Below are 26,715 nucleotides of genomic sequence, written 5' to 3' on the forward strand. Positions count from 1 at the left end.
GAGCAAGAGGGGGTGGGCATGGGAAAGGAAAAAGGAGGAGGAATGAAGGGATGAAGAGAGGAAAAGGAGGAGAGGATCTGTGAGCTAGAATGAGTAAATCTGCCCTCAGCTTTTTCATTCTTTCGCTCTCACTTTTTGTGTCTTTATTTGCCTGATTATCTCCTTTCACTTTACTCTTTCTCGCTTGCCTCACAATTTCATGCACAGAAGCATTTGCACACTCACAACAACCAGTTAGATATCCACGCAAATGCAGATACTACAATTACATTTGTAATTAGGGAGCTACTTTTTAGACTAGATGGAAAAAAAAAAAAAAAACTTTTAGTCAGGAAGATTTGTAAAGCCTTTTGTTTAGTGAGTGACTTAGAGCTGTCAGTGTGGCTGTAATGTACTTGGCCAAGACACTGATCTACTACCTGCCCAACTAATGTTACAGTAACAAAATGCTTAAAAGTGCCTGAAGATCAGAATGACTTCCTAATAAATAAACATGTATCTTTACATACATATACAGCATAAAATGTTTAAGATAAATGGATTAAGAAAAAACTTTACTAAATTGTAATTTGTTTTAAAGCTGCCTTACAATTTCTCTATTTCTTTCTTTGACTCTCTAACTTTTTTATACCTATCTTAGACTTAACCCCTTTCTAACCCTGCAGTAATGCACATATGAGCATTTCGATGACATAAATATTGTATAATTAATTAGCTGTCTTTTGTTCTTCTTTGTGTCCAGGGGACTCAGTGGACAGAGGAGCTGATTGCTTCTGGACTTTTTACTCTTCAGGTTGTTCCATCAAGTAACTGGTAAGAGCTCAAACTGATTTCCTATTCTCTTATCACTGTCTGTGAAACACACTGTACAGAGACGGTTCCATCTTCAACTTGGATAGAATAATAAAAGCACACATGGATGCAAAATCTCTAGCTTAGTTACACTTAATTAATAATAATTAAGTTTCTATAACATTTTTCACCCGAGCCTGCCAAAGTTTAGTTTACAGTTAAAAGGCAGCAATCCCACAGCAGTGATCAGTCCTCACTTTTACTGTTATGATTGGGATATTTGCTTCTTTGCTTTTTTAAGTAGCAAATAACCTACTCAAAGTCAGCTATATGATGTCAGATATTTTCCTTTTTTTCCTTTTTTGTACTCAGATACTGACAGATGCAGGTAAAGATAAATTCATCATATTAGCAGACAGTAGCTTCAGTAGACCATAAGTTGCATACTGAGAAAAGCTGCATGGTGCAAAGCTTTCTGTAAAATCACTATGTAATGTTGAACTACTTGAACAAGTTATGGAAAAGAAAAAAAAAAGTTATACACTACTTACCACAACAAATTAATAATACAGAATATAAGTTTGGCACACCATTAAAGAGCACGGATAGAAGCTGGGATACGTGCATGCAAACATATTGAATTTTTCCTAACTGCTCATCTAAAAACTTTGCTAAGAAATAAATATGACTGGTGGATTTCTGTAAATGTTGTGGCACATCAGTGAAAAAGTGTCTTGTGGCGTGCTTGGCTGTGATGACAGAAAGCAGTGGACGATGCTTTATAGAGAATAAGGCCTGGAGTCAGAGGACAGCAGCGATAGCAAACCCAGATACAAGACAAATGACCATGAAATAGACTCTCAACTGATACTGTCTGCTTGCTCTTTGTGTGTGTTTGTGTCTGAGTCCAGACAGTGTGTGTCAAGGCAGTGTCATGATCACAGATTGCGGCCTCATCACTGCTCTGCTGAGGAGATTTAGCTGGCACTGGTTACACTGACCATGGCGTGTGTGTGTGTGTGTGTGTGTGTGTGTGTGTGTGTGTGTGTGTGTGTGTGTGTGTGTGTGTGTGTGTGTGTGTGTGTGTGTGTGTGTGTGTGTGTGTGTGTGTGTGTGTGTGTGTGTGTGTGTGGGGTAGTGTGTTTGTGTATGTGTATGGATGTATGAGTGTTTATAGCAACCCTGTCAGATCAGCCATGACTTTGCCCACTGCGTGTGTGTCAACCAGGGGTGACCTTTTTCTGCGTGTGTCCCTGGGAATGTGTGTGTGTGTGTGTGTGTGTGTGTGTGTGCCTGTGCTGCAGGCAGGGAAAGTCCCTGTCTTCGCTGTGCCAGAGAGCTGGAGGGGACACCCCGTTCATCTGTGTTTGGGTGAGTTTGTTTCGTTGTGGGAGTTCCCCGTCAGAGCGAGAGGCTGGTCTTCCACATCAGTTTCATCAGATTTTTAAGCGCCAAGCGCTAAGCGCCCAATGGTGTCATCAGTTGATAGATCACAAGGCCCAATCCTTATACCCTTATGACTTTCTTTACCATTAGCCATTCTTCAGTTGAATTTCTAATTACCATATTGTATTTGTGGATGACAGTAGGATTTTAAAAAAATAGATGCTGTGAGCAAATAATACCAGTAGCAGTTAGTTAAGTTATTGAACAGAAAATACATATGTAATATTTGAAGTTTTTGTCATCTCTCAGGTCCAGTCAGTTTTATTTATATTACTCAAAATCACAAATTTGCCTCAAAAAGCTTTAAAATGTACAGCATATGACATGTTCCATCCTTAGACCCTTGGTGTCTAAAATCAGTGGGAAAAAAATGTTTGTTGTGGCTACCTAATACAAAGAACAAAGATGGAAGAGACTGAAGTCGTTGTTAGCCATCTCCATATATGTGATCCCAGCTTGAAATCTTAGAAGAGATCCCAATAACATAACATACAGATTTTAAAATATACAATGTCAGAGGCAGTCATTGTGTTCATGATCATAAGGATACTTAACTTAAATTTGAACTTTGCATTAGAATATAAATAGTAAACTGCACCTTATACTTGCATTAGAAGGATTACGGGATCAGCACAGTCAACACACCATCAACAATTATTGCCTACATTCTTGCTTGTACATACTTAGTCGTGCACATGTCCGTGCAAGAGTTGCTCTCTGACACTGGACAAATAAAGCAAGCAGACGGGAAGGCCACTGTAGAAGGAAAAAAGCAGAAGTCCTTCAAATTAAATGACAAAATGCATTGTTTGTCCTCATGTTTGTCCTCATGTTTGTCCTCAGCATTTTCTAAACTGACTCCCCTATCACAAGGAAAACATCTTTTGCCTGTGCTTTCCAAAACCATTACACATCACTAAATCCATTTTACAATGTGATGAGGCTTTGGTTAGGTTTAGGAACAAAAATTAGTTGCAGTTAAGGAAACAAACAGCAGCGTTGAGGTCCGATGTTGCTTTATAATTATTAATATATATATTAATAACGCCACCTGACTTCCTCCTTCATAATTACTCCGGCTGCTGGAAGGCTTTGTCTCTTGAATGTGAACATATATTGTTTTGCATCACTTGCTGAGATTACTGATGCTGAAAAGCAGGATAAGCATGTCATGGCTCTTTGTTAAAACTTTTACAGTGTCTGTAGGTTGCTGCTATACGTTGGTTATCTAATTGCCGGTTTGTTTTTGAAAGAGGAAGTGATTGGGTTGGGGGTACCACAGACCAACGAGCCCATCATCCACCACAAGCTGTGCAGTGGGCAGAAATCTATACATTTGATGATGTTTTCAGCATGAGTCATCGGGATGTCTCCTTGAAGAAGAGCATAACTCCCTTATGTGGTAAAAGTTAATCCAGTTTCCTGTAAAGTTCTTTTCATCCATGCTCACTCTGGCAAAGCAATTCCCTTTTAGCCTTAAGTGAACAGAATGAGCGAAGCAAAAAGAGTATTAATAGAATTGTTACACCAAATAATAAGAAAGATTTTATTTGATAGATTCTATTGCATCTTAAGTCTTTGGCTGTGTTTTTCAGACTTGCAGCATTGAACTGAACACCTTACCCTTCTGTATGTCATAAAGGTTTTCTTAGTAGTCAGAGATCCTCCTTGAAAACCCACACAACCCATAGAGCATCTCCCTGCAATAAATATGCTATTCACCATACGTGGTTGTTAATTAGCTCAGTCCCATATCTCGCTGGGTATTTCTTATGCCCAACAGATCCCCTGTCCTCTCTCTCCCAGCACTGTCCAGAGCTGTACCAGAGCTAATTGGCAGCTCGTTTGCCTGCCGCGACGGTGATCATGCAAATGTATTGGTGCTTACCAATAGCCGGGCCCATCAAAACATTACGATGGCCATTACCCAGAGCTGGGGCTGGCCTAACGAACATATGCTCCCTCCCCCCCGACAACCTCCCCCCAATTCCTAAACTCTTATTTATGTGTTTAATTTAATGTGCGAGGGAAGAATTTCCGAAATTAAATTTGGTTTTCGTTGGTGCCTCCAGAGAGAGGCGGCGTTATAATAACATGGTAATTTTTTACACGTCTTTATGAGAAATGAGAAAATTAATTCTTTCTGACAAGCTGTAATTATTGGGCTTGGAACAGTTGCAGCTGAACAGTTTGGGCTGTGGTAGCCTGGCAGTGAGCTAAAAGAGGGAGAGAGGAAAAGAGAGAGAAAGGATGGGAGGGGGGTGGCTATGGAGGGAGTTTAGTTGTACAGCCAGAATCATATACACTGACAAAGGAGGGAGAAGAATGGGAGGTGAATGGTAATAATGATTGACAAGGGGAGAGGGGAGGACAAGAGGTGAGAGGTGACAAGGTTGTATTAGAGGAGGGGAGAGATGGGACGAGAAAGGTGGTAAGGGGGGAGAGAGAGAAGGAGAGGGGGTGGAGGAGGAGAAAGAGAGATGAGGAAAGTGCAAGGTTATGGAAGAAAAAGAGAAGAGAGGAGGACGAGAGGAGAAGACATAGGGAGATGAGTGGAAAGGTGAGGAGAATAGTGTTGGAAAGTGAGGAGTGGGAGGTGGATGGAGGGAAGGGAATTGGAAGGTGAGGAGTAAAAGACAGTAGGTGATAGGAAAGGAGAGAAGGTCCAGGGGTGGATGAGAGGAGAGAGGTGATGGAAGGCAAAGGAGAAAAGGGGGAGTATGGAGTACATTGTGCATGAGGAGACAAGGTTAGATTAGAGGAAAGGAAACGAGAGGAGAGGAGAGGAGACGGGTGTAATGAGGAGTCACGCCTCAGCGTGTTACATCAGGTAGGAGTCCCTGTCTTCTTGTCTGATGTCATCAGAGGAGGCTCCTCTCCAACACCAGCAGCTCCTCCTGTGTCAAGGTTACAATGCATTAATATTCACAGTCTACAGCCAGCCTGGCCTCGCTCCAGGCCTCCTTAGGCTTTCTCTCTCTCTCTCTCTCTCTCTCTCTCTCTTCTCTCTCTCTCTCTCTCTCTCACACACACACACACACACACACACACACACACACACACACACACACACACACACACATTGAAAGCAACAGCATCTGCTCACACTTACAGAGCTTCTTCCTCTTTGCTCCATCAAGCACAGGCATGCGTACACACACACACACACACACACACACACACACACACACACACAGAAGCTTCTGAGCTTTTTTTACACACACACACATACACACACACACACACGCTTCCTCTTTTTTGCCCCATCATGCACTGAATATGGAACGTGATATTGATATTATGTGGCCATATTTTCGTTTCTCCACAGTTATTCACTTAGGCTACCGTAAAAGCACTCTTACAGTTGTTGGGTGACTCATTTAACGACCCACTTCTGGTGTGTGTGTGTGTGTGTGTGTGTGTGTGTGTGTGTGTGTGTGTGTGTGTGTGTGTGTGTGTGTGTGTGTGTGTGTGTGTGTGTGTGTGTGTGTGTGTGTGTGTGTGTGTGTGCGCGGTGTGTGAATGTGTGTGCGTGCATCATCATACAGCCAAGTGGCCATTTGTTTTCACAGCCTTAAAAGGAGAACCAGTGTTTCTCTTTGCTCTTCTCTGCACGTGAGTTTGTGTGTTAGTCTGCAAAAAGTGTGTGTGTGCATTGGGGCTTGGAGGTCACATTGATAAAAGATGGTTTTGTACAAAATGTAGGCCAAAATATACAAATGTCATGTTGGGTGTTTCCAATATAAGTTAAAAACAACAACTTCACAACAGTTTCTCTTTTAAATCTTAAGACATTTTAATTCAGCCGTGCCTGTGTGTGGGCATAACAGAAAGGTTATATTTGTTTTAAAGCAACCATGTGATAGTAAGACTGCGAATGTCGTGTGTGCGTGTGTGTGTTTGAGAATGTGTGTTCTTCCAGAAACCCTTCCTGTTTATTCATTGAGCGTGTTCCATTTTGTCCTGTGCTGTTAAATGTTTCATCCTAGCAAAGGCATGATGGGACCCCCTGGGGATGAGGCATCTGCCCGCCCGGCCACACGCTGAATTATACATGACAGCACAGGACAGTGTGTGTGTGTGTGTGTGTGTGTGTGTGTGTGTGTGTGTGTGTGTGTGTGTGTGTGTGTGTGTGTGTGTGTGAGTGTGTGTGTGTGTGTGTGTGTGTGTGTGTGTGAGAGAGAGAGAGAGAGAGAGAGAGAGAGAGAGAGAGAGAGAGAGAGAGCATTTGTAGGTGTCACTGAGTGAAGTGTCCACTTTGTTGCGTGACTCTATTTCAGATCTGCACTGATCTGTCTTCAGTTGTATATTCCCTGGCCTTCCCTCTGTGCATGTGCAAATGATTGTATAATGTAGTGTTACAGAGAAGCTTCCTTTTTAAGATGTTAAATCAAACAGTTGACCGAGGGGCAGTTTTCTGTTGGCAGACCTGTTGTAACTCAGCAGTATTTCAGAAAAAACCTGCTGGAAGCTGCTGGATTTTGGTGCCACTATAGGAGATGTTCTTAGGGAACATTAGTTTACCTATACATACAAAGGTTTACTTGGCAATATAATAAACAATCTGAAGGGGTGGCGATTGCCTGTGTGTGTTTAATGTGCTGAAATATTAGCCTAAGCCTAAGTTGATGACTAGCGAGCATTCAAACTGCAAATAGCCATATGTTTAAAAAATGCAGATGAAGATGAAATACAGGATGTCTAGTTTTGAGTTATACTGTACATCCATTAGCTTAGAATAGAATGAGGCTGTATTTTACAACTCTAGAAAGTTATCACAGTGGCAATCGTATCATCCTCTTTCCCCGTGAGTAAAACACTACAGATTGAGCCGAGTTCATCTTTTATTTGACAGATGACCGACCCTGCGTTATTAGGTGGAGGCTAATGTCAGAACGCCCGCTGGGTCACGGCAGGGACCACTGCATTCATTGATGTGAATGAGGAGGCTGCATTTTTTGATGCAGAGCCAATGTCAGTCTCTCTCCCCCCTCCTCCCCCCAAACATATAAATTAACATATTATGTCAGTAATCAGAGACTTCAAACAACATCATCAGGTGTCAAAAGTTAACTACTTATTTCCAGCATAGATCTAACAGGAACATTGTTGTTATCATGCTATTGCCTAGAAACATGCTTGGTTAAATTTGACTAATATACTGTCCTTCAGCTGAGTCATGTATTCACAAATAAGGGCTCAGTTCAGTGTCTTGAAGGACACATTCATGACCATTTGCAAAATGTGAGTTGTTCTCTAAGGCCCAATTTCAAGTAGTTCTCTCTTTCTTTTCTTGTTCATTTGTTGCCCTTGAGGTGAGACATTTATTGTGTTGTACTTTTCTCCACATCACAATACCAGCTTACCACTGTCCTCTAAAACTACTTATGCACACTTTTTTTTTTTACTAGGAAACAGATGTTGCATGACCCAATGTAGCTATCTTTAGTTGTAGTCTTCAAACATAAAATCTACTTGTGTAGTCAGACATTTTGGGGATATTTAGGCTGGTAAAAGTTCAGTCATGATGACAAATGTGATGATACTTTTAATACACACCAAAAAAAAGCCCCAAAACAAACAAACAAGAGAACCTTGTGTCTTTTGAAAGGTTAAATAATTTACCCTCTCCGTGTGTGTGGATGGTGTGTTCATGTGTATGTGTGTTCTGCACCTGAGGTCTTGCTACTGTAGCTAATGAAAGCCCCATCTCTTCATGCAAATGAGACTGCTGTTAACCCCAATCAGAGAGGTCACTGAGTGCGCATCAATCCCACATCTCCCTGAGTGCTATGTGGGCAGCACACAATGGTTCCCACCCCTCCATAGGCCCACAGGTAATTACTGGGAGCCAGAAAGGGAGAGGCCAGGGGAGTCAGGGTCTCAGGTAGGTGTGAGCGGCCGCTGGTGCTTTTTTCATGTCATTTATGGGAAACACAGGGTGGTTTGCATGTTGGGTCAAGTGCAAGTGCTGTCTTCTACCACACGCCTTCCTTCGGAACACACACAAAAACACACCTTCTCACAGTGTGACAGGTAATTACAGCATGAGAGTGGCTGTGCTGTATGTAAGATTAAGAGGTCAGGCCTGCTGTCTGCTCCCTGTGGGCCTCGGAGCATCACCTCTCTGACTACATCCACAATCAGCTCCATTAGCCGCGGTGTTTGCCTGTCCTTCCACCTGTTGTCTGTTTTTTTTCTCCTACCTGTCAGTTAACCGCCTCATGTTAGGCCTGTTTCCTGTCTGACAATTCTAGATTTTACGTGGTGTTTGAACAGCAATGCAAAATGGCAATGACGTGACAGTAAAATAACCGTGCTGCATTGGCTGTTTCTCCCACTTAATACCAACCTTCACACAGCTTCATCAGAGGTTGTCAAAGTCCACTTTAAAAGTGAGGAACGTGTATGAATTTTGCTCATTCATTTATTCAATGTTAAAAATAAAAAAACTTTTCTGACAAAATGATTGTTGGCATTGAAGCTGAGCACAGTGTGAAGTGTCTGTTAAAATAATTACTTAAACTAAGAATTATTGCTGCAAAATTATAATGTGTTTAAAGAAAGAATCAGCCACCGAAAACTTTAAAATTTTGGAATCGCATTACCTTGTGATAGTACTATTATTATAGCATTTAATGATTAACGAGGTTATTGAAGAATGACAAATTTGTCTTTTTTAGGGTTTTGTCATTTGTTTTACTGTTAAAACAGTTGCTACATACCCCAAATAAACTGAAAACATCACATAATTCATGTGTGGTACAGGATTTTGTTGGGCTTTGAAAATGTTGAGTTCCCACCAAAGGCGAAGGGAGTATTCGGCTTGTGTTACTCGCACAAATTGACTTATATTTAAGTAACGGACGCATATTTTCAGCAATCACCATGTAGTCTACTTTCCTCTTTTACTTTCCTCAGAGCAATCTCCTTTCCTGTCTGGTCTCTGTATAAATATGAACTCGTATAATAGAGCTCTGGGTGCACACAGACGGATACAAGTGGGGGACACACCTTTGTGGCTTGCAGCAGAAAGGTTAGGGTTAGGGTTTTGTGTTTTCTTGCTGTTTGCAGGCTTCAATTTGCGTCATTCGCATCGCCTGCTGACTGGCCTGATGTATGTATGGATGCATTGACATTGTATGTAATCTACTTGCACAAATAATTTTATTCGCCTTGGTGGGACTGCAGCATTACTGAGAGACAGAGAATAGGCGTCCTCATGGCCTAGTGGACCAAGTTACTGCAACATCCCAGTTGGATTTTAGTTGAGGAACTTTGTTGCCTATTGCTATCCCCTCACATTTTCTGTATGTCTATATATGTTAAATAAAGCAATGAATAAATGCAAAACCACCTCCCCAAATAATATAAAAATCATATAAACAAACATTTTTTCATGGTGCATGGTAAATATACAGATAAATTGACTGTTATCATTCAGTGATGTAGAGATGTAAGTTCATCTTTAGAATTTTTCTAAAAATATATTTTATACCCATGTCCTTAGTAAACATTTTTCATGAATCCTAGATAGATTTATTATTTAGTCATCACCATTAAGTGATAGAGAGATCTAGCCAACATAAAATTGTAATTTAGACCACTTAGGTTATACTTGAATGTTGCTGGAATGAACATTACCATAGCAAACTTGATGGAATGATGGTCTAAAGCTGTGTTCAGACCAACAGCAGTCAAACCAACAAAAATGCAGGCTTCTTCATTATTTCTACCGTTTACTTCATGCTTGTTGCAATGAAAGATGATAATAATAATAATAATAATAATAATAATAATAATTGCAGGCGTGATTATTTTCCAGATTTTAAAAACCCTTGTGAGAGCATTTAAACCCTTATAAATGGTGCTTTTGTGTCTGAGAAGTCTTCGAATTCACAACAACTCAAAATGGACTTCCTGGATTGAATGTTAAATGCCAGGCCCTGACACAGCGCCCATTTTAACACAGAGCTGATTTCGGTCTGAGCACCCGCTAAAGAGGAAGCTGGCATACTGCATGTTGTACAGTTTTAAAGTCCTTTGGGGCAAAATTGTGCTGTGATTTTGAGCTACAAAAAAAATTACTTGACATGGATATTTTCCATGTTTTCAAAATCCCTTTGATAAAATAACTAAATGCTCCGTCGCTGCCATTTAACTGTTTGGTAACAGACAATCCAGGATGTGGTTGTACAATAATGTACTGTATACACACAAAGGATATGTCAGTGTGTTGCCTTGTGACTACTCACATGTAACTTTAATGTAAAAAAAAAAAAAAAAAAAAGGTTTTTAGTCGATTGCCTTGGATATCAAGGGATCAGATAACCAATAAGGTGAGACCTTTGACCCAATCCCTTGCCTCTTATTAGTAGTCACTGTCTACACTCTGTGGCCTACATATATTCTCTCACACATCTCTTTCCCACTCCACTGGAATCCAGACATGATATGTGTGTGAGCATCAGCAGGTTCCTTATTTGTGTGCGTTTGTAAAGGTTTAACTGGGTATACCATTGGATGTGTACGTAAAGAGATATGATTACCTTTCACTGAAGAGCACTTGACCATCAAAAGAACATCAGAGCCATTTCTTCCAATGAGGCATTAATGGTCACCTTAACATCATCACGTGCTCAGCCCTGTGGGCAATTGACGTCCTTCTGCTTAAATGCGATTGGAAGAAAACAATTTTTCTGTGGTTTGAATAACAATGCCAATCCCTGTTTCCCCCTTGTCTCGCAGTAAACCAGTTATAGGCATCCAGTGGACTCTGTATTCGATCAGTTTTGAACGATTAGGTTTGCCAAGCCAAATTAGGTTTGTGGATCATCAGCCTTTGTGACCCAAGTAGCCCGAAGGTGCTGTTACCCTCTTCACTTATTAATTTGTTTCTGTGCAGAGGAATTCTGAGATTTTGTCTGTGTGTGAAACAGTGAATTGTACAGATCCATTCATTGGCAGAAAGGGAACATATTTTACTGTTCATGGTATTTTCATCATAACAAGCACTCCATATGCTATGTGACTTAGTGAATGAGACATTTGTCTAACCTTTTGTAAAAAACAGAGCTAGCTCTATGTTTTATTGATATCCTTATGGACCAGTCACAGAGTAGTAAATATATATATATTGAAACATATCATATACACTCTACGCATCAACAAACTAAACAATCCTATCAAATCAACAACTAAGTCTTATACATTAAAATAACAACTATATAGCAAGCCCATAAAACAAAGCACAACTGTTCAATCTTAGTATCTTGTTAATTTGATTAGTAAGTAAACATAAATCTTTATATATAGTTTATATACAGTCCATCCCTATCAAGGAAATCTGCCTTCTGTTCTTAATTAACTGTTTGATCAAATTACATAGATTGTGGCCTATGTAATAAAGCTGCATTATCTAATTACCAAAATGTAATCCATCCAATACATTTTGTACGAAATTTGTCGTGGCTCTTACAAAATGTGGGAGCACTTTTTTATGAACTGCATTTTGAATAGGCCGAAGCTTTTTTGATGGTCTTTTTGGGGAGCCCTGTGAAAAGACCACTGCAGTAGTCAACCCTGCTAGAAGTAAAAGCGTGAATGAATTTTTTCCAGGTCGGCATTTGTAAAATGATCACCACTGTAGGGTTTCACACACAATAAAATTTAAGATTGTTTAACAAAAAGTGATTTTAACTCATGACATGAATGATCCAGACTCTAAGATAGGTATATAACAGGGTGAAAGATAAAACCAGTACACTAAGAAATGCTGTTCCTAAGCAAACCACTTCCTGTTGAACTATACATTCTCTCTCCAAAACAAAAGCAGTGGGTGGAGCTGGTGTAAGACGTTGAACAGAGAAGATGAGAAGGTGCCCATTGAGAAGAGCGAGTGAGAGCTCCTCTTCTCCGAAACGGGCCCCAGAACGGCCTGGGTGAGCTGGGGTTTCATTATCCCCCATCCCTCTGTGATGAGGAGAAGAAAGGCGGACGTGAGAGAAAGAAAGAGAAAGAACAGAACAGAGGAGGGGAAGAAGAAAAGAAAGAGGCGTTTGATAGAGCTGTGTGGAGACCGTGTGTGAATGAGCCAGTGAAGGGCAGCCATTGTCTTGCTGCGACCTCAATTTGGTACTGTACGCTCCTCTTTTTACTGCACTGTCTCGAGCCACAATGCCTCCTTTCTCCTCCGCTCTACTCCCTCTCTCTCTTAAAGAAATAGGGGGATTAGGGCCCACTGAGGGGAGCTGCGTGTCCAGATTGCCAACTATCATGACTCTTAGCAGTGTGACGAGAAGGCAGCGGGATATTCTGCACGACATTTGTCATTTTATTGTCAATTATTTGTTTGTGCATCTAACTTTTCTTTCTGTCTATCTTTCTCTTCTTTTCCCATTAACTTCTGCCCACTGTTATTCTCACAGGTTAGTGTAGCAGATAAGGAAAATGTAACTGTGTTCTAAGTGGAATAGGAATGTATTTTTGGACTAAGGCTAAGGAGGGAGGTGCAGGAGGCTGAAAGAGTGAAAAAGACAGAGAGTCACAGGGACAGAGACAGAGAGCGCAGCTGTACTTCCTGTTTACCCAGGCCTTGTTTGAGACAGTGGGAAGGAACAGGGGCTGCATTCATCTCTTCTTTTCTACCTCCGCTGACCCCCGTCCTCCTCCCCCTTTCTCCTCCTGCTCTATTCTCCTTCAATTCCTTCTTTTTTCCCTTTCTCCCCCCTTGTCTCTTGCTGATAAACTGTATTGAACTCAGGAGGATGAGCTAGATTAGGCAGTGTCTAGTGCTATTTGGTAGGCATGGGTTTAGTACTGGGCCTGATTTGGAAGCAGAAATTATTATTAAATGTTCAGACTGGCAGCTATTATCGTAGATAGGGACCGCAGATATGACAGAGAAAGAAGAAACACAGAGAGGGTGTAGGAAAATGACAGAGTTTTGAAGGAAGTTGGTTAACTTTCTCCCAGTGCAGTTCAGTTATTAGGAAGTTATAAACCCCCCTACTGCAATCATTCATTTTTTCTGCACCAAAACATGGAGCACACACGCACATCACTCTATTAGAGAACTTAGACGTTTGGGTTTGCTTTGATGGCAAGTAAACTAACTGTAACTGTACGCCAAAGCAGACCTTGAAACCTTGCTGAGAGAAAGAGAGAAAGAGAGACATAGCAAATCCCAGTTGTTTGTTCCACCCACCCGAGCCGAGCCCTCCCTGACCTTTCTTTGTGCAGTCGGACATCAGACTGAGACACCGCAAAAGATGCACTAGATTAAAAGGACTGTTTCTGTTGCTGCTATAGCCCATATTGTACAGAGGGACAACTATAGACGAGGCTACAGTCAATTGATCACATGTGTATTTATGCACAAACACACACCCCCACACACGGACACAAACAGGCCTGCTTATGCTGTAGATACCGTGTCAAAATGTCGGTGTGACGCGGCGGGTCCCTTTTCATCTGCATGTGTTGTTTGCTGCATTGACAGTCCATCTATTTGCAGTCAATCATTAGACGGCTGAAGAAAAACCAGCTCAGTGTCACTTAAAGATATAGGAAACAGAAACAAAGACGGTTGTTAGCAGGGATGAGAATATTGTAACTTAACCAATTTTTCTTTAAGGAGCTTAAATAAAGAGATTTTATTTATTGTCTTTTATATTTTTTTATCAATTGTATAACTCCTCCTACCGTTTTTAAAGTTACCTTTTGTTTTTGTTGCTATTTTGAGGTTCTGTATACATGCTGTGTTGGTATATAACCCTTTTAACTGTTATTATGGACTGACAAAGAAAAAAATGTAGGCTTTATTCTGCTATTTCAATTTCAATGACACTTCCTTTCATTGACTGTGATCTCAAATGACCTTCTGCACTCATCATAAATGTAAAACTTTGCATCTCACACATAGCATGCAGCACACTGTATCCTGTTTGTGCTTCAGTATTAAATTGAAATGACTTATCCACATTCTTTGAGACCAGCAAGGTGTTGTGGTGAGCAAGGACTCCGCCCCTTGATTGTATTGTAGGAACCAAGCTACATCTTGGCAAGGGTCCTCCCCTGCTAAAGTGTCCTTGAGCAAGACACTGGATCCCTGTCAGCTCCGAGAGTGCTGCTCTTCTGCTGACCCCGTGTTCTGACCTCCCTGTACTGTAGGAGCATCGCCTTTTTTCCTCACGGTATTGATCACCCAAAGGAAGAATTTTATATTTGCTTGCTGCTTTCCACCGGGAGGTCAGTGTGCAGGGTCAGCTTTGGAACAGCGCCTCTGGGAAGTGGTACGGGTTCATTGGTTTGCTCAAGGACACTCCATCAACCACAAGAGAAAGAATCGAACCTGTGCCCCTTGAAAACCCATTTTTGTTTTACACAAGAAGTAAACTTTTCTGTAACGGTGTGGTCTTCCCACAATAGGGAGGCTACAGGTCAGTTCTCGTAACAGCACTCAAACGTTGTTGTCAAACTACTCTCAAACAAGTCCTGAACCTTCTGGGGAAAATGTAAATGGCTTTTTGACAACTTTCTATCTCTAAAACCTAACTTTGTCCAAGTTGAGAAAAGTCAGTCTTTTTTTCTAATTTGTTTTCATTCTTTTGAAATAGTAACTTTTGAAAAGGCTTCCAGGGCTCCAAGGTCATGGGAGAAAACTAAATCCATAAGTTTGTGTAAATAATCAGCAAAATAGAAAATCACAAAAGTAATATGCAGATGAGAGTTTCATGATTGTGTTTCTAATTACGCCGTGGCTAAATTGCAGTCAAATACTCTGAATTCCCCCCAAAAAAACACCTTCTAAAAGAATTACCTTCAAATTTCTAAACAATCTTCTTTCAGCCCACAGTTTGATGCATTCCCAAACCCTCCTTTGGACTTTCAATTACAATTCATTTTGATTAAACATGTAAATACACCATCCTTGATGGTGTCCTTTGTTAGCACGGCATTCTTTTGGCTAGAAACCATACTCTCTTGAGTCTCCCCCATGTAATGAAGATTGAAGATTAAACAACAGGAAGGAGCCATTATTTTTGTCAGGGAATTAAAGTACCATCAATCTCACTTAATCACCTTCCTAATATCTCCTCAGACGCCAGCAGAAAGCTGTTTTGCAGCTCAAGGTTAACATGCTTTGTTCTGTGGAAGCAAAGGGAGGTGGGGGGTAGACAGAGAAAATGGATGTAGCTACTGTGGCATGCTTTGGATCAGGCTGTCCACCGAGTGGACACAGATTACGGCAGACTGTGTTGTGTTAGTAAGAGGACAAGGCCAGGAGGTCGATGTAGAGAGAAATGACAGCTATTGTTTGGTCTGTAATTATCTCTGTCTGCTTCTTCGCCCGCTCATTTCCTATAGAGACGGACAGAGGGGAGCAGGGCCAGTGGTTTGCTGCTGTAGCCTTGTAACAGGTGGTACAGTTTGTCCTTGATGACCAACAAAAGCTGCTCTGCTACTGCGTCTGTTAATGTACTAATTGGTGCATTATGGAAAACACTGACCAAATCACAAATGAAAAGGCATAGCTGCCTATGTTTCACATCATTAAATAGAAGTTGTTTATCACAGTGTGTGTGCCACTGTATTCATATGCAGTGACACTTTTGACATTTGACAGGACAAATGTTGTGAAGGACAAGGAAATATATTTATCATTATACAACACAAGGTTGATCAACAAAATGAAATGAACATTTGCAGTCCCTTCATGCTACATAATTCAATTTATAATGGAATAACATAAAATAAATTGAATAAAACTAAATAAAATGATGTAGACAGTTATTTACTACATTTTTGCTACATATACACTGAACAAAATTATAAACGGAACACTTTTGTTTTTGCCCCCATTCATCATGAGCTGAACTCAAAGATCTAAGACTTTCTCTATGTACACAAAAGGCCTATTTCTCTCAAATCTGTCAAAATCTGTGTTAGTGAGCACTTCTCGTTTGCCGAGATAATCCATCCACCTTACAGGTGTGGTATATCGAGATGCTGATCAGACAGCACGGGTATTGCACAGGTGTGCCTTAGGCTGGCCACAATAAAAGGCCACTCAAAAATGTGCAGTTCCATCACACAGCACAATGCCACAGATGTCGCAAGTTTTGAGGGAGGGTGCAATTGGTATGCTGACTGCAAGAATGTCCACCAGAGCTGTTGCCCGTGAATTGAATGTTCATTTCTCTACCATAAGCCGTCTCCAAAGGCGTTTCAGAGACCACACCAGCCCAGGACCTCCACATCCAGCATCTTCACCTCCAAGATCGTCTGAGACCAGCCACCCGGACAGCTGCTGCAACAATCGGTTTGCATAACCAAAGAATTTCTGCACAAACTGTCAGGAACCGTCTCAGGGAAGCTCATCTGCATGCTCGTCGTCCTCATCGGGGTCTCGACCTGACTGCAGTTCGTCATCGTAACCGACTTGAGTGAGCAAATGCTCACATTTGATGGCGTTGGCACTTTGGAGAGGTGCTCTCTTCACGGATGAATCCCGGTGTTCACTGTACAGTGCAGATGGCAGCGTGTATGGCGTTGTCTGGGTGAGCGGTTTGCTGATGTCAGCGTTGTGGATCGAGTGGCCCATGGTGGCGGTGGGGTTATGGTATGGGCAGTCGTGTGTTATGGACAACGAACACAGGTGCATTTTATTGATGGCATTTTGAATGCACAGAGATACCGTGACAAGATCCTGAGGCCCATTGTTGTGCCATTCATCCACGACCATGTTGCAAGGATCTGTACACAATTCCTGGAAGCTGAAAACATCCCAGTTCTTGAATAGCCAGCATACTCACCAGACATGTCACCCATTGAGCATGTTTGGGATGCTCTGGATCGGCGTACACGACAGTGTGTTCCAGGTCCTGTCAATATCCAGCAACTTCGCACAGCCATTGAAGAGGAGTGGACCAACATTCCACAGGCCACATCAACAACCTGATCAACTCTATGCGACAACTCTGCGTGAGGCAAATGGTGGCCACACCAGATACTGACTGGTTTCCGGACCCCCCCCCGCCAATACAGCGAAAGTGCATTTTTGAGTGGCCTTTTATTGTGGCCAGCCTAAGGCACACCTGTGCAATACCCATGCTGTCTGATTAGCATCTTGATATGCCACACCTGTGAGGTGGATGGATTATCTCGGCAAAGGAGAAATGCTCACTAACACAGATTTTGACAGATTTGTGAACAATATTTGAGAGAAATAGGCCTTTTGTGTACATAGAGAAAGTCTTAGATTTTCGAGTTCAGCTCATGATGAATGTGGGCAAAAACAAAAGTGTTTATAATTTTGTTCAGTGTATGTATACAGATCATTGACAGTATATATAAGATACGCCCAGGAAATAATTCAATTAAATCTGTGCCTAGGGGGATTTAAACAGCACTCACAAGATAGTGATGATAATATGGTTTTATCTTCACATAAAAAGTTTGACATTAGTCCATCTCCTCACGTCTTGCGCTCTGTCGGCTCAGAACAGAGTCTAACCGTCGTGGATCCAGGATGTTGATGGAGCAGCGGCCTCTGATATCCCCTTGTTTGGCCGGTCCATTTTGTCCAGATCGGACGATAGCCAGGAGTAGCCCTGAGTCCAAGCTTGGACAGCATGGCTCCTATTCCGGCTCTCGTCCTCTCCTCCTGGGGCGACAGCAGTCTGGCCGATATGGATGGGTGAACCATGTCAAATTTCATTCAAAAATAAAATAGTCTACCTGGCACTACAAGAAACATCAGGGCATCACCAAAGCAACCTTTTTATTTTTTATAGCACTGTATGTTACAACATTTGCCATTGTTTAGCCTGGACTCCATGATGTTTTATCTTAGAGAGGCTGTTTCATCACCAAAATTAGCCAGATGCAGAACCTTACCTTACCTTACCTTTAACAGTTGAAAGACATCTGTAGAACAATTACTTGAGTTCGGAAGGCAGGAGTGAGTCAGACACGCGATAGTCAACTTTGATGGTGTCTACATGAGCCAGTGATGGCCTGACTAAAATCTGTGATTCTCCAGCATAAAAACCACTTCCTCTCCGCAGAGGGAGCTCATGTAACCACGGAAACCATCACAAAAGAAGCAAGTGAAAATGGATGGGGATCGAAAACTCCAGTTGAATACCATTGATTTACTGCTTGAGAGAAAGAGAGGGAAAGACAGTGAAGGTGATGTGGGCAGAGGTTAGATTGAGTGTTTCTAGGTCCAGTTCATCATCACTGACAAAACTCAGCCTTTACACTCAGAAAACTCTCACACAAGCACACAGTTGACAGGTGTGTGCTTGTACACAGGTAAGATGATATGTTTACACTACCGCACTAAACTTCTGTGCTCACAGTGTCAGCACTATTGCTGTAACTGCTGTTATCTAAATCATTTTCAACATGGACCATTTTCCTCCTCAGTCTGATCAAAATCTCATCATCATCCATCGTGAGAATCTCTTCGGTACAGTTCTTTAGGGTAACATGCCATTAAGAATAATCCAAAGTTTTGCAGAATTGTCCAATGTCAGTATTCTTGTTCTTGAAAGGCTAGTGCAGGGTTTTTTAAAGTCTGGCATTGTGAACAATAATTTGGTGGATTAAAAAAAAGTATAAAGTTGCCATAGAATCACTTAATTTGCCGTACACTTTTGGCAAATTGGCACCACTAAAAGTATGCCGAATTAGCTTTTAGCGGTCCCTGTTTGCAGTGTACCTATGCATCTATCACTCATTATGTTGATGATGATGCTCAGACAAGCTCTGAAGTTATAAGGAGCGTCTTTTTTCCTGTGATTTGTGGGCTGATTTACAGATGTTTGTTTTTGATGGACATCTGGGATAATGGTATCCACAGGAAGTGTAAGACACACTAGATCTAAAAGATGTGTGTTTTGTGTGTGTTCTAATTTGACTGAATTCAGAGAAGGAATATGATTTTTGACGCTAATTGTGGCAATTTGGGGCACTAAGCACTTTAAAGTACCCTAATAGTCTCCATGAGCTTTGCTGTGTGTCACAGCCATTGCAGCAGTTCCAACTGCTGGCCGTTTTGATAAGCCGGACATCATTGGCCCGAACTACAACAAGTAGCTTCCCGTTGTTTTCATGCACCTGTCCTTTTCAAGCACGCACGCACGCACACGCACACGCACACGCACACGCACACACACACCAAACTGTGGATGGTAAGAGAAGGACTGGACTGGAGGTTTGGAGCCCTGTCAAAAGTTTCATCATATTCTCAACAAATTCCAGTGCAAATTATCCATTATATTTTGGTGAAAAATTAGGTCCCATGATTATGCTAAATTAAATCAGTTTGATTTCCTGCAAGTTTCAGACATTTTTGATATATTTTGTCCAGCTTCTTTTCCATTTTTCTAGATACTTCATCCTTCTTTGTGTCATTAATTCTTTTTATAAGTCTTAGTTGTGTCTGGGGCACTACTGACTTCAGAAAAATGAATAATGTGAAGGCTTTCCAGATATTTAATAAATTACATTCCATCCTCCTGGGAGTGTTGCTCCCTACTGACTTTTACCCAAAAATTACCCAGTATATTAAGGGACTGACTGAAAATCTTAAACCCAACAAGGCTCCGTGACCTTACCGTGTCTTTTGAAGACATGTCACTGATACAGGACACCGACTAGCATCAAGTCTGAAACATTAACCTAATATTCGGTTACATTCTAAAACTGAAAGCCTCAAATGACCCCAGTTCTTGTTTGTGCAATTGCTTATGCAATACTAATTATACACATCTGACCAGTAACACGTGAGTGTGAAAAGAATTGGCATCAAATTTCCCCAATAAAGCCTTTTATTATCACAGACAGACGGGCTTTTCTTTGCTGTTTATTAGGTTTGTATTTTTCAGTCTGTGTCTTCTGGGGTGAACAGTTTGCAAGGCAAGAATAATAAGGGATGGTACTGTCACAGGAACCCATCTGATTTGGCACTTACTTGTACACGATGCAACACACACACCAGACATCACACACAGACATGGACACACATGCCTGAGGACACAGTTGCAGGCTCTCGTCATTTTTGTTCTCCCCCCTGTGTAGTTTTAAGTGTGTTGGAAATCTTGTGTTGGGCCATCAAAGCAGTGCCCTAACCGTTAATGGCTTTACGGCTTGTTAGTTAGTTTTAGCCAGCTCAGGAGGAGGGTGTGTGTTTATGCATGTCTGTGTATGTGTGTTGAGGGGAGGCGTCGTTTGGGCTAAAGAATAATGGGGGACAGTGCTCAGGAGTGTGTCAGTGGGAATTGACAAGCACACAAATGCCTGAAAAGACACATTCGTGTGCACACACACACACATCCAAGCAGGACACGACTGTATATAGTGCAAAATGACTCATATACACAAACACACAGAAATAGTGAACCAGCGTGTCGATAGGCATCTCTCTTTCTGCCCCTCTCTCTGGGAGTCCGGTGAGGCCTGGCCTAATTGAGCTGGCCTCAGGAAGCCCATCATTAGCCCTGCTGCTCCGGTCACACATGGCCACCAGATGTGAGTCCAGCCACAATGGAACGCCGAGTGCCACTCTTTCTCTCTGTCTTCATCTTTTTCTCTCCATCTCTCTCTCTCTCTCTCTCTTTCTCTTTCTCAGTCCGTCTCTCTGTCACTCTCCAGCCTAATAAACTGGCTTTTGTTTCCGTGCGGCCATTGTTCGTTAAGCCTACCGCTGCCTGCCGTAAGAGAAGTCATCGGGGCCTGAATGGGATGCTTTGTGCTGACAATAGACAGAAATAGGAGAGGGGGAGAGTAGATTGAGAGAGGGAGGAAAAGAGGGATGGAGGAGAGGGAGAAGGGGGGGAGAGGAAGGGTGCCCGGCAAGGATTTCAGTGCACCCTCTGGAATTTTTATGGCTTGTTTGTGCAGTTTCAGAATTCAGTGTCATGGGGCCACGAAATGTACATTGCACCTTTTTCACCTCCTTGTATGTGGCTGTCCACTGTTAGATGCTGCTCATGACTGGATGTTCTTGTATTATAGACAACGCTAATGTCCTCAAGGATAGAAAGAAGACAAAATTGTTTGATGTTTCTAGTTTGATTGCATTAAGTTTGATGTCTCTATTTACGCACGGTCTTCTCTTCTTTAAGAGGGGAGTTTATGGTCAGGGCTCAGCTTTGGTTTAAGGCGAAGGTTAGAATTAGGTTTAGGCTTTGGGCTGCTCTTTATATATATCTTTATAAGGAATTTAATGTACACTACAAATGTATGTGTGCACGTGAACAATGTTTGGAACAATACAGCCATATGTGATTGTTGATCCTGCTGTGTCGCATTGTCTGTCTGCCAACTTGTTTCGCATTTTACAAGCATATTGACCACTCGTTTGCAGGTAATTTAGATGTGTCAACAGATGCTTTGTGTCGCCTACCATGGAGTCTGCCATGTTGAATTGCCATGTTTCTACAGTAGCTTGTAGTAGTGCAGATGGAACAAACCAAACACCGGGTCTGTATAATGGTGTTTGCAATTTACATGCTTAGTTTCTCCTTCGCGCTTGGAAGGGGAAGGTGAAGCGAGTCTAGCGAGTTGCTAGATTCCGCTTAATCACTGCACCTTTAAGACATGTTATCAAATCACTATTTCAATCTCATTGTGTTGTCTGACACTGCTACTTTATTTTGTGTTAAATGGTAAAATACCAAAAACAACATCAGGCTTAGGGAATTAATTTTAGGGTTTCCACAACGAAAACAACAATGCGAACGTGCACACGTTTGTGCTTAAAACCTGTGTGATTTGCCCTCAGGACTTACGCTGCAGCAGTGTTTCTGTCACTTTTCCTCTGTGTTTTCTAACTCTAAAAATGTCTTTATCTCTGAGCCACTTAGGGGTGGTGTCTGTGTCTATGTGTGTGCATGCGAGCGTGTGGGTTAAACTGCGGACGCATGGCAATGCATGATACATTTAGACGGCTGCCCTCATTTGAGACAAATGTAATTATCACGCATGGCTGAGTTTTTTCTTATTATTGAAAAGTTAAGTCGCTAATCTGTGAAGTTTGTCCTCAGCTGAATTAATTCAATTATCTGGCAGCATGAGTAGATATCAAGGTTTGACGTTTATGTCTGTGTCCCTATTTCTGTGTGTGTGTGTGCAATTGTAATAATATGCATATGTGTGTGCATGTGTTTTTATATTAGTGTGTATTAATGCTTTATTTCATTAATTTTGACATACTGTCCTGAATAGGCATGTGTGTGTGAATGTATTTGTGTGTATGCCTGTGTGTGTAAAATGTGTGAGAATAGAAGCCATGTTTTTCAACTCCCACTGGATCAAGGCCTTTTGTAATCCACTGAGCCGACATAATTCCACCTCACTTACAATGGATTTGTCTCTGCTTTGTCTCCTCATTATTGTTCTCATTCATATGATAAGCTGCTTCATGATTCCATTAGCATTCTCTCATAGCCACCATGCTATAGGAACCCATATTTCAACTTCAGTGCTGTGGAATTACAACTTTTTACCCAGTTAATCTTGGCGCGACTGGCTGAAAGACAGAAAAATCCAATTGTTGTACATGGAAGGACACAATAGACAATCTCTGAATGTTTTCAGACTGACGTCATACTACTACGACTAGAATGAGTGATCAAGACATCTGTGAATGTAGATTCATTCTGTAACAACTAGAGAAATGTGAGTTACAGTTAGGTAATCTATTTTCATACTTTATATAGCTGTATGGACAATACCATACCATACAGCTGCACTAATTGACTGCATTTAAGGCGAAAGGTTTCACCCAAAACATTTTCATTAGTGTATAATCACCTGAGGAAAAAGGAATCCCTATGTTTTCGAGCAGGTGTTCTTTCATTGAAGCTGCCATGTTGAACTACTATGCTTCTACAGTAGCCCAGAACGGACCAACCAAATACTGGCTCTAGATAGGGGCTTTCACCTTTTTTTGCAGGTTTTGCGGAAGGTGAGCTTGAGGCGAGTTGGTTGCAATCCGCAATCGCACCGCTAGATGGCACTACATCCTACACACTAATATTTTAACTGTTTTGGTTCAGTCTTGCTGCTATCATTGACCTTGTGTCCGGCCACAGCATGCAGCTGTTTTCAGTGAAAAGGCTCATGCTGAAATTCTTCTTCTCGTCTCAGAAGCATCTTCAGAGGATCCTGCCTGCTGGAGGTTGTTGAATTGTGTATGTTGTCCTTAATAAGGATACTAAATGATGTGTTTCTCCACTTTCAAGATGAACTCCTCGTCCATGGTGTCAAATCTCCCCTGACCTGCCTCTGACTACTCTGCAGTCACAGGGTATTTTATTTTGAAAACTGACCAGATTCTCTATGCCGTTTCTGTGTCTGACTTCCTGCCAATGTGATCTGCTCTGTGCTGCTCAACGAGGGTGGGTCGCAGCTTCCATCAAAAATAGAGCAGCCTCTCTGTGGAGGCGTGTGGAATCATGAGCATTGTCTCGAGCGAGTGCGATCAGCTCCGTAGGCAGGTGGCCAGAACCACGGCTCCAAATAAATGCTAATTTTGCTTCGTGACTACAGAAATTGTAAATGGGCAACTGGCTGCTAACCCAGTTGTCATAAGAACTTTAACTTAAGGCTTGCTGCACTATTCCTGTGGAAAAATCAATTACTGCGTGTGTTAACTGCTCGTCCAATAACCATTATTACTTGTGATCACTGGTCTGACTCATGACCATAGGAGGATACATGCATAAAATGGAAATATACAAACAAGCTCAAATTATACTTTATACTTTGCGTCTGCATAACCGTAAAATGCCCCGGGATGTACATTTTGTCACTTGTCCATGTCTTTGAGGGACCACATGTACCATCCACATAGATTATATGCTGCACATGGACAGCCTGCAAAGACCCTCGCGTAGTCATGTGTGAAAAAGTCTGTATGCGGACGGCCAAAATAGTACAAACAGAGCTAGGTGTGCATCCCACTCTCTGTGTCTGTTTTGACCTAGGTGCTGGTTTGCATTGGTAGGCAACTGGAGAGCGACTACCACTAGTCACCTCTAGCTATCGGCACCCGGCAGGTAGACAGGCCAGCTTGCAACCAGTATAGAGGCTATAAATACTATATGGCAGAATGAATCAATTTAAATAGTGTATATATATTATTTGGAGGAAATATTATCCCTCTTATATTTTGGCACTTGTGATATTTAAAATAAGATTTTCTCTCTTGTTGCCAATCTGGCTGAAGGTCTGCATCTCCAGTAAACATCTCTTTCTATCTGTCGTTCTGTCTTTGTTTCGCTTGCCCTGTGTGTGTGTGTGTGTGTGTGTGTGTGTGTGTGTCTCTCTCTCTCTCTCTCTCTCTATCCCTCTCTCTCTCTGTCAGACATGCTAATGCTATTGATCCTTATTGGAAACAGGACAGAACCATCTACAGATAAGAAGACAATGCTTGCAGCGGCCCATAGATTTCTTCCTGGTGCTCTGAGAGGTGTTTTGCAGGCTATATTGGAGTTCACGGGGTTCTCACAATCTGTTGTCTTACGGATTGTATTGACAGTCTCCTCGGGGCTCTGCCTAACAGTCTGTTTTTATCAAAGGGGATGGCAAATTGTAGTGTATGAGCTCAATGCATCTGTGTGTGGATGAGTGAGATTGTGTGTGTCTGTACCTACAGATGGCAGGGTTTGGACTGCTTATACATCGGTTTTAGGATTTTCTACATTAAAGGGCATACAATATATTATTTGTTGTTTTTTAATTTTTATGTATGAGTGTGTGTGGGTGTGTATTTGCGACAAAGGTTGTGCAATTTATTTATCTAATGTCAGAATCCCAGACAATGCAACTTCAGTGTCAAGGTTGGCAGGGATGGTTGCCATGACGATGCTGGCAAACAATCTCAGATCTGGTCTCTCTCTCTCCTCTCTAAGAGGAAGGGAGGCTTTTGGAGACTGAAGAGCAGAGAGCCGTCTTTCTTTTTTTTTCAGCAGTAGAGTGGTGGATATTGATCAAGAATCGAACCCATGTCGCTCCGTACAGAGGCCTAATGCACTTACAACCTAAACTAGAAAGAGATGGAAAGCGAGGGAGGGAGAAAAAAAAAAAAATCATAGCCAGCTGCAGTGTATCAGGGTGGGGAAAAAAAAAAAAGAAGATAGGAGTAGAGGTGTAAAGAACAAACATGTTTTTTAGGAGCAAATCAATTAGGTCCTCACACTCTACTGCTACTGTATGATTGTGAAGCACATGAAAACACCTGCTCATGCCATAAAGTAGTCAAATACACACATTCGGTATATGCACATAGGTGGTTGCATGCACACACACACACACACACACACACACACACACAACATGAGCCTTACCTGCTCAGTGTAGGTCTGTCATGCAGGAGGGAGAGTAGTTAAGTGAAACGTGTTGAGCCCTCTCAGGTAATTACATCTCCATGCTAATGTCTAATTAGACAGCTCCGAGGGGACTCATCTGCACTGCATTAATTAATGCAGTCAATCCAGAACTTCTACATACACACACACACACACACACACACACACACACACACACACACACACACACACACACACACACACACACATACACACAATGATACAATGGGGAAACACACAGCAGCACACATCCCACTCCATCGACCCACATTAGACAGCAGGTGAGCATGTATGTGTTTTTGTGTGAGGGAAATCAATTAGGCCTTTACACTATTATTTACCTGTGTTAATTTACCTGTGCGATTGTCTGTGTGTTTGATCAGGTCTCCAACATAGACATGACAAGGAAACATCACACACGTAAACACCTGGAATAAGGATAATTTCATGGCTAATGCTGTCTGTCACAGTTATTTTGTGTCAGTATTTGTGGGTAAATCATCTGATTTGATTGTAAGATTTCAAACCTGAGGGTTGGGACTCCTAGGGTGTCAGAAATAATTATTTAATATCATGAGGTAATTAATGCGACAGGGACGAAGAAAAATATTGTTTTGCTGCACATTTATTAGAGCTGAAATGATCAGTTTATTAAAGCAAAACATTTTGATAATGGATGAATCGTTTTAGGTCATTTTTCGTGTAAAGATGTAAAAAAAATGTGCTTGGTTCAGCCTCTCAAATGTGAGCATTTCGTGTTCTTTTATCTCATGATAGTGAACTGAATATATTTAGGGTTTAGAATTGTTCTCCTACAACAATCATTTTACAGAAGTCTTTGGTTCAGAAAACCTGTGTCTGAAATTTTACTGATGTTCTTTTTTCTTTTCTCTTTTTGGAATACTGGATCATTTTACCTCTTCAGGCCTCTCACAACTATTGAAATGAAAAATATTTCTTTGGGTGGAAATGCTTATAACCAGTGTTGCCAGATTCAGCAGTTTTCTGTCCAGTTGAGTTACTTAAAATAAGGTAAGGTAGTTTTGGGTGGGTTGTGATAATTTGGGCAAGTTTTTGCACCTTATGATTGAGA

The 26,715-nt window shown here is 41.6% G+C and overlaps 1 protein-coding gene across 3 annotated transcripts in view; it reads left to right on the forward strand.

Moving 5' to 3' along the window:
* The window catches only part of sox5 (SRY-box transcription factor 5), a 232,718-nt gene that overhangs the window by 90,060 nt on the left and 115,943 nt on the right, over positions 1-26,715 (forward strand). For all 3 annotated transcript variants that reach the window (XM_051391850.1, XM_051391851.1, XM_051391853.1), the window contains one exon: positions 743-813. The gene's annotated coding sequence lies outside the window, so the exon portion shown is untranslated. The remainder of the gene's footprint in view (positions 1-742; positions 814-26,715) is intronic.

The sequence above is a fragment of the Dicentrarchus labrax genome, unplaced genomic scaffold (genome assembly GCF_905237075.1).
Source record: "Dicentrarchus labrax unplaced genomic scaffold, dlabrax2021, whole genome shotgun sequence".
In the NCBI taxonomy this organism is placed as follows: Eukaryota; Metazoa; Chordata; class Actinopteri; family Moronidae; genus Dicentrarchus; species Dicentrarchus labrax.